At 46.3% G+C, this 12,936-nt stretch overlaps 1 protein-coding gene across 3 annotated transcripts in view; it reads left to right on the top strand.

Moving 5' to 3' along the window:
• Positions 1–12,936, top strand: part of prkn (parkin RBR E3 ubiquitin protein ligase) — a 1,360,483-nt gene that overhangs the window by 429,658 nt on the left and 917,889 nt on the right. Inside the window, exon 1 of one of the 3 annotated variants that reach the window (XM_038803532.1) lies at positions 7,309–7,406. The exons of the other annotated variants lie outside the window; for them this stretch is intronic. The gene's annotated coding sequence lies outside the window, so the exon portion shown is untranslated. Of the gene's footprint in view, positions 1–7,308; positions 7,407–12,936 lie in introns of those variants that run through there. 3 annotated transcript variants of the gene reach the window in all.

The following is a 12,936-nucleotide window of genomic DNA, read 5'->3' as shown; positions in this document are numbered from 1 at the left end:
CAGTCGGGGACATTGGAAGGTTCCTCGATAGCTAGGAGTTCCTGAGGCTGGAGGAGAAGAGGCAAGCATTGGAGGAACCATTGGGCCTGAGAGAGGTGATTGAGAGTGTTAGGGGAACAAAGTCAGGGAAAGCACCGGGGCCTGATGGCTTTCCAGTGGTGTTCTACAAGGCGTTTGTAACAGAACTGGCACCGCACTTGTTGGGGATGTTTAATGAAACTATAGAGAAGGGAGAGTTACCAGAGACATTAATACAGGTTAACATTAATCCTGAAAAATTGGAAAGATCCGTTGGAGTGTGGGTCATATAGGCCCATTTTGTTGTGAAATACTGACGTGAAGGTGCTGGCCAAGGTTTTGACAGGAAGGATTGAGGGATGTGTGCCAGGGCTGTTGGCGGAGGACCAAACGGGTTTTGTAAAAGTCAGGCAGCTCTCCAGTAATAACAGGAGGCTATTCAATGTAATATTGACACCATCAGGGGGCAGGTGCCAGAGATTGTCATCTCCATGGATGCGGAGAAGGCCTTTGACCAGGAGTAATGGAGGTATTTACTTGCAATTTTGGGTAGGTTTGGATTTGGACCGTAGTTTGTTGCATGGGTACGCTTGTATACAGCTCCGGTGGCACATGTAGAACAAAAAACATAGAACAAAGAACATTACAGCGCAGTACAGGCCCTTCGGCCCTTGATGTTGCGCCGACCTGTGAAACCACTCTGAAGCCCATCTACACTATTCCCTTATCATCCATAGAACATAGAACATAGAACATTACAGCGCAGTACGGGCCATTCGGCCCTCGATGTTGCGCCAACCTGTGAAACCATCTGAAGCCGATCTGACCTACACTATTCCATTTTCATCCATATGTCTATCCAGTGACCACTTAAATGCCCTTAAAGTTGGCGAGTCTACTACTGTTGCTGGCAGGGCGTTCCACACCCCTACTACTCTCTGAGTAAAGAAACTGCCTCTGACATCTGTCCTATATCTACCACCCCTCAATTTAAAGCTATGTCCCCTCGTGTTGCTCATCACCATCCGAGGAAAAAACTCTCACTGTCCACCCTATCTAACCCTCTGACTATCTTATATGTCTCTATTAAGTCACCTCTCAGCCTTCTCCTCTCTAACGAAAACAACCTCAAGTCCCTGAGCCTTTCCTCGTAAGACCTTCCCTCCATACCAGGCAACATCCTAGTAAATCTCCTCTGAACCCTTTCCAAAGCTTCCACATCCTTCCTATAATGTGGTGACCAGCACTGCACGCAGTACTCCAGGAGCGGCCGCACCAGAGTTATGTACAGCTGCAGCATGATCTTGTGGCTCCGAAACTCAATCCCCCTACTGATAAAGGCTAGCACACCATATGCCTTCTTAACAGCCCTATTAACCTGGGTGGCAACTTTCAGGGATTTATGTACCTGGATGCCGAGATCTCTCTGTTCATCTACACTACCAAGAATCTTGCCATTAGCCCAGTACTCTGCATTCCTGTTACTCCTTCCAAAGTGAATCACCTCACACTTTTCTGCATTAAACTCCATCGGCCACCTCTCAGCCCAGCTCTGCAGCTTATCTATGTCCCTCTGTATCCTATAACATCCTTCAGCACTATCCACAACTCCACCGACCTTCGTGTCATCTGCAAATTTACTAACCCATCCTTCTACACCCTCTTCCAGGTCATTTATAAAAATGACAAACAGCAGTGGCCCCAAAACAGATCCTTGCGGTACACCACTAGTAACTGAACTCCAGGATGAACATTTGCCATCAACCACCACCCTCTGTCTTCTTTCAGCTAGCCAATTACTGATCCAAACCACTAAATCACCTTCAATCCCATACTTCCTTATTTTCTGCAATAGCCTACCCTGGGGAACCTTATCAAGCGCCTTACTGAAATCCATATACACCACATCAACCGCTTTACCCTCATCCACCTGTTTGGTCACCTTCTCAAAAAACTCAATAATGTTTTGTGAGGCATGATCTACCCTTCACAAAACCATGTTGACTATCGCTAATCAACTTGTTCTTTTCAAGATGATTATAAACCCTATCTCTTATAACCTTTTCTAACATTTTACCCACAACCGAAGTAAGGCTCACAGGTCTATAATTACCAGGGTTGTCTCTACTCCCCTTCTTGAACAAGGGGACAACATTTGCTATCCTCCAGTCTTCCGGCACTATTCCTGTCGCCAGTCGACAAAGACGACATAAAGATCCATATGCCTATCCAATGACCATTTGAATGTGTTTAGTGTTGGCGAGTCCACTACTGTTGCAGGCAGGGCATTCCATGCCCTTACTACTCTCTGAGTAAAGAACCTACCTCTGACATCTGTCCTATATCTATCTCCCCTCAATTTAAAGCTATGTCCCCTCGTGCTCGACATCACCATCCGATGAAAAAGGCTCTCACTGTCCACCCTATCTAATCCTCCTATCATCTTGTATGCCTCAATTAAGTCACCTCTTAACCTTCTTCTCTCTAACAAAAACAACCTCAAGTCCCTCAGCCTTCCCTCATAAGATCTTCCCTCCATACCAGGCAACATCCTGGTAAATCTCCTCTGCACCCTTTCCAATGTTTCCACATCCATCTTATAATGCGGCGACCAGAATTGCACGCAATACTCCAAATGCGGCCGTACCAGAGTTTTGTACAGTTGAAACTCAATCCCTCTACCAATAAAAGCTAACACACCGTATACCTTCTTAACAACCCTCTCAACCTGGGTGGCAACTTTCAGGGATCTATGTACATGGACACCGAGACCTCTCTGCTCATCCACACTACCAAGAATCTTACTATTAGCCCAGTACTCTGTCTTCCTGTTATTCCTTCCAAAATGAATCACCTCACACTTTTCTGCATTAAACTCCATTTTCAACCTCTCAGCCCAGCTCTGCAGCTTATCAATATCCCTCTGTAACTTGTAACATCCTTCCGCACTGTCCACAACTCCACCGACTTTAGTGTCATCTGCAAATTTACTCACCCATCCTTCTACGCCCTCCTCCAGGTCATTTCTCAAAATGACAAACAGCAGTGGCCCTAAAACAGATCCTTTGGTACACCATTAGTAACTCGACTCCAGTCTGAACATTTCCCATCAACCACCACCCTTAGTCTTCTTCCAGCTAGCCAATTTCTTATCCAAACTGCTAAATCACCCTGAATCCCATGCCTCCGTATTTTCTGCAATAGCCTACCGTGGGGAACCTTATCAAACGCTTTACTGAAATCCGTATACACCACATCAACTACTTTACCCTCATCCACCTGTTTGGTCACCTTCTCAAATAACTCAATAAGGTTTGTGAGGCACGACCTACCCTTCACAAAACCATGTTGACTATCTCTAATCAAATTATTCCGTTCCAGATGATTATACATCCTATCTCTTATAAACCTTTCCAAGACTTTGCCCACAACAGAAGTTACCGGGGTTGTCTCTACTCCCCTTCTTGAACAAGGGGACAACATTTGCTATCCTCCTATCTTCTGGCACTATTCCTGTAGACAAAGATGACTCAAAGATCAAAGCAATCAGCAATCTCCCCCCTAGCTTCCCAGAGAATCCCAGGATAAATCCCATCTGGCCCAGGGGACGTATCTATTTTCACACTTTCCAGAATTGCTAACATCTCCTCCTTATGAACCTCAAGCCCTTCTAGTCTAGTAGCCTGTACCTCAGTATTCTCCTCGACAACATTGCCTTTTTCCTGTGTGAATACTGACAAAAAATATTCATTTAGCACCGCTCCTAGCTCCTCGGACTCCACGCACAACTTCCCACTACTGTCCTTGACTGGCCCTACTCTTACCCTAGTCATTCTTTTATTCCTGACATATCTAAAGAAAGCTTCAGGGTTTTCCTTGATCCTACCTGCTAAAGACTTCTCATGTCCCCTTCTGGCTCTTCTTAGCTCTTTCTTTAGGTCCTTCCTGGCTAACTTGTAACTCTTGAGCGCCCGAACTGAACCTTCATGTCTCATCTTTACATAAGCCTCCTTCTTCCTCTTGACAAGTGTTTCAACTACTTTAGTAAACCACGGATCCCTCGCTCAACCACTTCCTCCCTGCCTGACAGCTACATACTTATCAAGGACACGCAGTAGCTGTTCCTTGAACAAGCTTGACATTTTAATTGTGCCCACCCCCTGCAGTTTCCCTCTCCAGCCGATGCATCCTACGTCTTGCCTCATCTCATCATAATTGCCTTTCCCCCAGATATAACTCTTGCCCTGCGGTATATACCTATCCCTTTCCATCACTAAAGTAAACGTAATCGAATTGTGGTCACTATCACCAAAGTGTTCACCTGCCTCCAAATCTAACACCTGGCCTGGTTCATTACCCAGTACCAAATCCAATATGGCCTCGCCTCTCGTTGGCCTATCTACATACTGTGTCAGGAAACCCTTCTGCACACATTGGACAAAACAGATTCATCTAAAGTACTCAAACTATAGTGTTTCCAGTCAATATTTGGAAAGTTAAAGTCCCCCCTAACAACTACTCTGTTACTTTCATTCCTAACCAGAATCATCTTTGCAATCCTTTCCTCTCTGGAACTTTTCGGAGGCCTATAGAAAACCCCTAACAGGGTGACCTCTCCTTTCCTGTTTCTAACCTCAGCCCATACTACCTCAGTAGACGAGTCCTTATCAAACGTCCTTTCTGCCACTGTAATATTGTCCTTGATTAACGATTCCACCCCTCCGCCTCTTTTACCACCTTCCCTGAGCTTACTGAAATATCTAAACCCCGGCACCTGCAACAACCATTCCTGTCCCTGCTCTATCCATGTCTCCGAAATGGCCACAACATCAAAGTCCCAGGTACCAACCCATGCCGCAAGTTCACCCACCTTATTCCGGATGCTCCTGGCATTGAAGTAGACACACTTTGAACCACCTTCCTGCCTGCCGGTACACTCCTGCAACTTTGAAACCTTACTCATGACCTCACCACGAGCGGAATGAGCTCACAAGGTTTTGGGCTATACAGAGGTGCGAGACATGGATGTCCATTGTCGCCGTTGCTATTTGTGTTGATGATTGAACCGTTGACGATGGCCCTTCGGGGGTCTGCGGTGAGGCGGGGGATTGTGAGGGGGAGTAGAGCGCAACGCGTATCGCTATGCGCAGACGACCTGTTGTTGTTTGTGTCAGATCCGCTGGAGAGTACGGACAGGATCATGGGAATACTGGAAAGGTTTGGCGCTTTCTCGGGACATAGGTTAAACATGGGAAAGAGTGAGATATTTCTGGTGAATGAGATGGGGCTGAAGGCCAACCTAAAGATGCTACCATTTTAGGTGGCTAGGGAAGGGTTTCGATCCTTAGGGATTTGGGTGTCAAGGTAATGGTCACAATGCACAAGTGGAATTTGACAGTACAATTGGAAGAAATTAAAGGGGACGTTAAGAGATGGGACACACTGCATCTGACGTTGGCTGGGAGACTGCATGTCATAAAAACGAATGTGCTAACAAGGGTCTTGTTTGTCTTCCAAGCTCTCCCAATCTTTCTCCCGAAGTCTTTCTTTCAGAATTTAGAGGCAATAATCTCAGGGTTTAAATGGGCAGGGAAGGTGCTGAAGGTAAAGAGGGCCCTGCTACAGTGGGAGAGAGAGAAGGAGGGGTTGGCACTGGGCCCTGCTACAGTGGGAGAGAGAGAAGGAGGGGTTGGCACTGGGCCCTGCTACAGTGGGAGAGAGAGAAGGAGGGGTTGGCACTGGGCCCTGCTACAGTGGGAGAGAGAGGAGGGGTTGGCACTGGGCCCTGCTACAGTGGGAGAGAGAGAGAAGGAGGGGTTGGCACTGGGCCCTGCTACAGTGGGAGAGACAGAAGGAGGGGTTGGCACTGGGCCCTGCTACAGTGGGAGAGAGAGAAGGAGGGGTTGGCACTGGGCCCTGCTACAGTGGGAGAGAGAGAAGGAGGGGTTGGCACTGGGCCCTGCTACAGTGGGAGAGACAGAAGGAGGGGTTGGCACTGGGCCCTGCTACAGTGGGAGTGAGAGAAGGAGGGGTTGGCACTGGGCCCTGCTACAGTGGGAGAGAGAGAAGGAGGGGTTGGCACTGGGCCCTGCTACAGTGGGAGAGAGAGGAGGGGTTGGCACTGGGCCCTGCTACAGTGGGAGAGAGAGAAGGAGGGGTTGGCACTGGGCCCTGCTACAGTGGGAGAGAGAGAAGGAGGGGTTGGCACTGGGCCCTGCTACAGTGGGAGAGAGAGAAGGAGGGGTTGGCACTGGGCCCTGCTACAGTGGGAGTGAGAGAAGGAGGGGTTGGCACTCCTGAGTCTATTACACTACTACTGGGCAGTAAATGTGGAGAAGGTGAGGTGATGGTGGGGGGATGAGGGAGCAGAGTGGGTTAGGCTGGAAGAGGAGTCCTGCAGGGGACCAACCTGAGAGCCACGGTAACGGCCCTTCTGCCGTTTACCCCAGGGAATACTCATAGAGAGCCTGGTGGTGTAATCGACGGCCAAGGTATGGATCCAACTGAGGAGAGATTTTAAATTGGAGGGGATGTCGATGTTGATACCATTGTGTGAGAACCATAGATTTAATCCGGGGGGGGGGGGGGGGGGGGGGGGAGATGGATTGTATAAAAGGTGGAGTGAGGGACCTGTACGTGGAAGGTGAAGAAGGTGAGGGACCTGTATGTGGAAGGGCAATCTGCGAGTTTAGATGAGCTATGGAAAAGGTCCTAGCTGCCAAGAGGGAGTGGGTTTAGGTACATGCAGGTATGGGACTTTGTAATGAAAGAGTGGAGGATGTTTTCCATCTTGCCAGGTTATAGGGGCTGGTTTAGCACAGTGGGCTGAACAGCTGGCTTGTAATGCAGAACAAGGCCAGCAGCGCGGGTTCAATTCTCGTACCAGCCTCCTCGAACAGGCGCCGGTATGTGGCGACTGGGGGCTTTTCACAGTGACTTAATTGAAGCCTACTTGTGACAATAAATTATTATTATTGTATTATTATTATTATACTCCACTGGAGTAATTGCTACTTCCAGATGAGCCTGGAAAGGGCAAGATTGGGGACATATACGGGTTAGTTGGGGAGCTACAGGGTGGCGCAAATGATAAGGATTAAGTGTAAGTGGGAGGAGGAGCTGGGGGAGGAAATAGATTGGGATCTGTGGTGCAAAGCTATGTGTACGGTGAATGCTACTTCTTCCTGAGCGCGGATGAGCCTGATCCTGATTCTCAAAGCTATATTTGGAAGAAAGCATATCAGCTGGAAGAGATTAGCAAGGGAGGATGTTCCCTACTCGTGCCAACGGATCATATTCCAGTCCATCAAGGAAACACACAGGGAGCAAAACAAGATCAGTGTTGACTGCGGTGTGGTGCTGGGACACAGAGATTGGGAAGAACCCAGGTTTGTTAGCCAGCCTGAGCTAAACGGCGGGGGTTGGCACAGTGTTAGCACTGCTGCCTCACAACAGCAGGGTTCAATTCCAACCTCGGGTGATTGTATGGAGTTCGCACTTTCTCCCTGTGCCTGCGTGGGTTTCCTCCGGATGCTCCTCCCACAGTCCAAAGATGTGCAGTTTAGATGGATTGGCCATGCTAAATTGCCCCTTCGTGTCCAAAAGGTTAGGTGGAGTTACTGGGTTACAGGAGGGGTGGAGGCGTGGGCTTAAGTAGGGTGCTCTTTCCAAGGGTGGTTGCAGACTCGATGAACCAAATGACCTCCTTCTGCACTAAATTCTATGATCCAGTTTTATAAGACTGTGCACAGAGTGCACTTGACTCAAGTAAGAATGAACGGATCCTTTTGTGGGGTGGTTGAGGTGTGTGAAAAATGTGGCTGAGGGCCAGCGACCCATGTGCACATGTTCTGGGGATGTGAGAAGCTGGCAAGGTACTGGGGAGCGGTGTTTGGGACATTATCCAAAATTATGTGGGTAGAGGTCAGGCCAGACCCAATGGTGGCAATATTTGGGGTCTCGGAGGTGCTGGAGCTGATGGAGGTAAAAAAGGCAGACGTTATGGCTTTTGCTCCTCTAATGGCCCGGTGGAGGATTTTGTTAAATTGGAAGGTGGCACGCCACCAGGAGTGGCAGTCTGACTGGGGTACTTGTATGACTTTCTACATTTGGAGAAGGTCAAATTTGAATTGAGGGGGTCAGAGGAGGGATTCTAGGCATGTGGGGACTGTTCATGGCAATGTTTGAACAAGTGCTCATCACAGGGAAGGGGTAAAGCGGGATAACATTGTACAAACTGTAAGTTGTTGATTGTGTTGCTGTACTTGTTACTGTTCTTGTTTGCATATATGTTTGGAATAAAATACATTTGTTTAAAAATTGAACTTAGCTACTGAGGAAAGGAATCAGGGATTTCCTTTTCACACAAAGAGCGGTAGAATTTTCTCCCCAAAAGGATGGGATGCCGAGCGATCAATACTGTAAGCAATAGATTTGTGTTGGACACGGTAATCAATCAATATGGAGTTATGATGGGTGTATGGTGTACAGCTTGATGTTCTCCCTGAATGGTGGAGTGGCCATGAGGGATTCCATGGTCTTCTTTTGCCGTTATGTTATGTTTCTGAACAGCTGCCACAGACCAAACACCTTCATTCATTTGTTATTCTCAACAAATCAGAAAGCATTAAAGTGTAAGGATGCTCAGCAAAGCCAGGAAACCTGAAAACCCCATCTGTTCAATTTTAAGCTACAATAAGTATTCTCTGCAAATTTTTGTACTTGTACTTTCAGTCTTTCCCATGATGGTTTAAAATGTTTAATTATAAGTAGTCGAGGAGCAGTTATTTTTAACTAACATCAGGTTCTTTTGTCAGCTTGGCACAGTGACAACACGTATTCCTCTGATCCCCAGGTTTCCAGGTTCAAAGTCTACTTCAGGGCTTGGATACAGAATCCTTTGCTGCACTGAGAGAGTGCTGCATTGTCAGCAGTGCTTTGTTTTTGTGAGATGTGTAAATGCGGCCCTGTCTGTCTTAGAGGATGAGAAGACCTTTGGCTGAATATTTTGGGCCCTTTGAGGACAGGCTGACAGGCAGGAGTGCTGGCAAAATGGCAGGGAAAGGTGTTGCGTGGAGGGTAAGCCAGATGTTTTCCCCACCAGCATGCCATATTGCCAGTGGCAGAAGGTTGGCAGCTTGGACGGCTGTCAGGAGGTCAACTGTACCATTTAAATGGCCAATGAGGGGCTACGTTCTACTTGATGGTTTGTGGAGGGGAGTCTTCCTTTTTGGGCATGTCATCGCCCACAGACAGGCCCCCGGCACCATTGGCTGCTCAAATGGCAATGGTGCACCAGTGCTCAATGAATGCCCCCACACCCGTCATTGGGACTTGTACCAGCCATGCCCCTGGCATTCCCCAACCCAAATCACTCACCTTTGAGGTGCTCGACCATTGAGGTGCCTTCTCCTGGCAGTGCACCGCTGAAGCTGCCAAGCTGCCAGCCCTCTGATTGGGCTGGCAGCTCTTGGGGATACCATCCTTAATTGGATCATTGGCCCAGCCATGATCTCTGAATTGTCCTTTGATGCCAAAATGCCACCTCAGATCCACTACTTGCTGACAAAACAAGCGGAATTCGGCCCCTCTGTTTTCCCAATATCCTGGCCAATGCCTCGCAACCAATACCACCAAAATGCTGATTACAGGTAATTTTATTTAATTCAGTATTTCTGGCAGCGTGCTGTATGCAAATTGCCTGTCGAGTTTACCTGTATTTAAAGGCACTCTCAATTAACTATGACTTGAACTGTAGCCATGGCTGTATTTGGTGTGACAGGGTGTACATGCAAATTTAAGATGGTGTATTTTAAACTGCTGTCAGTTATGCTACTCATCTTGTGACAGGACTTGATGTCATAGCCTCATGATTGTCTACACAGAATACAGCAGCAGTTGTAGAGGTCAGACAAGTCTACATGGCTTCCCAGTTAACATTCTTTGTATAGAATCGGATCGGGAAGTAAAGAACCACATTATTGTTTCAGCAACCCGTTGCTGTATGATTGGTACGTTTGAGACAAATACAAAAATGCAACATGGTAACAGTGTGATTTTTGAAGATTTGACTGAGAAGTATACAAGCCTCAATCCTTCCACATGCAGCAGACGAACTGGTATGAAAGGGAAAAGACTGTCAAGTACATACAGGCATATGTGATTCTACACCACTGCAAGAACCCTACATATCGTACCTTATTCTGGCACTTTGGTCCAACCAGCAGGCATTGGGTCCTGGTAAGATTGTTCAAATTCAGGAGAATTTAAGTAGTCTAAGTCTGAAGTTTGTGCAGGAACATGATGTGGAGATGCCGGCGTTGGACTGGGGTGAGCACAGTAAGAAGTCTTACAACACCAGGTTAAAGTCCAACAGGTTTGTTTCAAACACGAGCTTTCGGAGCACGGCTCCTTCTTCAGGTGAATCACCTGAAGAAGGAGCCGTGCTCCGAAAGCTCGTGTTTGAAACAAACCTGTTGGACTTTAACCTGGTGTTGTAAGACTTCTTACTGTGCAGGAACAGACATTAGAAGCCAACTGCTGGGGTGGTGACCCAGGATGAGTGGGGGGGGGGGGGGGGGGGGGGCTGTTTGGGATCAGTTGAATTCCGTAGAGAGGATATTTCAATACTGTTGCAGACAATCTCTTCAGGAGGTCAGGAGGGAGATTAAACACTGCAGACGCAGTTAGGAAAGAAGAATCCATCCATTTATAGTTCCCTACAGTTCCTGCCACGTAGATGAAGGCTATAACAAAAGTTTTTTTCATTGTTGAATCTTTTCATGCCTGCAGTTCCTTATAGGCCAAAATCATAGGTTCACAAGTAGAGCTCCAAGGAAGTCTGGGAAGGTAGAAACAGCTGAACAGTGCCACCATTACCGTCAAGCAACCAACACAGTGGTCAGCTAAGGCTGTGGCCACTGGAGTTACTGCAACTCAGGGAATGTAAGTTCCTGATAGCCCGAATAATCCTGCAAAAAGCCACAGGATGACCACAACATTCCAACACTTAATTGGAAGGCAACAAACATCATCTCTGACTTCAATTTGTTCCAACAATGCTAGAGATATGTTTTCTGGACTTCAATATTCCAAACATCATCAACAAGCCATAAAGATTAAAATTGCTGTAGGCAATGAAGGCTTTCACAGACTGAACTCTTCAGGTTCGTTGGACAAAGGCCAAAAATATCCAGATAAAATATGGTCAACACTCAAAAATTAACTATGAGTGGAGCTAAACCTCAAAATACACTGTATGGAATTCATGTGTTTTAGAATACAACTAATGGTGACCGTTTATCTATTTGTAAGTAGATGCAAAAACAAGAGGCATGATTGCAACTCTATAGTGGCAGAGCTAGCTGGCAGAATAATTGGCTGATGATAGCATCTAAACGCAAAGAAGCATTCCAAAAAGGCCTTTCGGCCAACCCGTAGTTTACAACGTGGAAGTATTGTTACAAAGTGGATGGAAGTATGAAGCCATACAATTGGACAAATAGAGTCTACAGGCTGTGTGTCATTCATCCGCCATTGACACAATAGCCAACCCAGGCATGCCTAATAAGCAATGCAGGTGATGTAGCCTCACATGCACCAGAGATTGCACAACATTGCACCATGTTTGCACGTCATTTAGCACCAAAGGACATTGGAAGTGCCACTGCAGAAAACAAAGGCCAAAGCGAGTGGTTCAACATTATGACAAGTCAGAACTAGAAACCAGACAAGTACAACATTCCAACAAACCAAGAGTAAGTATCAAACAGCATCACAAGAAGATCCACAAAATGTCTCGCCAAGCACTTGCCTCAGATGATGAGGATAGCTAGAATATCAATACACAAAGTGAGTAGATATTTCATATGATGAACATCGAAGAGTGTATTTGTACTGTGGTACCAAGAGAAGTCTTTTCCACTGTCTAGATTATGTACCCAGGGTTGAGATTGTATCAAGTATTAACAGCATGGCAACATGACGGAAAGGATACCAAATCAGAACAAGAAGAAGTCGTACAACACCAAGTTAAAGTCCAATAGGTTTATCTGAAATCACAAGCTTTCGGAGCGCAGCTCCTTCATCAGGTGAAGTGGAGGCAGGTTCACAAACACAACATATATAGCCAGAGACACAATTGCAAGATAATTACAGATTGGAATATGAAGAATGGTTGGAATGTAAGTCTTTACAGGTAAACAAGTCCTTACAGGTACAAACAGTGTGAGTGGAGTGAGACATAAGCACAAGTAATGGAGATGCGAATTGTCTCAAGTCAGGACAGTTGGTCAGATTCTGCAAACCCAGGCAGTGGGGCTGCCCTCATGCATATTTTAGACTGCTGATAACCATTGATAACCATTATCCAACTTGACACAGAATATGATGTTTAACCCCATGACTTAGTATATAGAATACAGAAGAAGTCATGGATGTCATAAATGTCTACAGAGTTTCCTAGTTAACATGGTATGTATATTTAATAAGTCCTCACTTAAGGTTGTGGTTGTATTCCTGAAAATTGTGACTTTAAGTGAAGCAACTTTAACTGAATTGTGGGTTCCCATTGGAATTGGTGTTAAAGTCAGAGTTAGGTTCCTTTGGAAATTTCTTGTCTGGAAAATCCAATGTACAAATTTAAATACACATGTACCATACATGTGCAGCACTCAGCATTCCTAGCTCAAATAACTTTCAAAATAAAATAAATCACTGAATATAACAAAAATACTATATAAATTTAAATTAGATAACCCATATCATCCAAACAAGACCTGAGTAGCACAGCTGCTGTGTCTCACCCACAGAACTCTTCAAAATCTTTCTCCCTCTCTCTCTCCCCTTTCCCCCTCGATCTCTCTCTCCTTTCCCACTTTGTATACCTCCCTCAATTCCCTCTCTGTCTGTTTCTCTCTC

Source organism: Scyliorhinus canicula, chromosome 1 (assembly GCF_902713615.1).
Source record: "Scyliorhinus canicula chromosome 1, sScyCan1.1, whole genome shotgun sequence".
Lineage (NCBI taxonomy): Eukaryota > Metazoa > Chordata > Chondrichthyes > Carcharhiniformes > Scyliorhinidae > Scyliorhinus > Scyliorhinus canicula.
The sequence above is the reverse complement of the archived record's forward strand: the minus strand, read 5'-3'. Positions and strand labels throughout refer to the sequence as shown.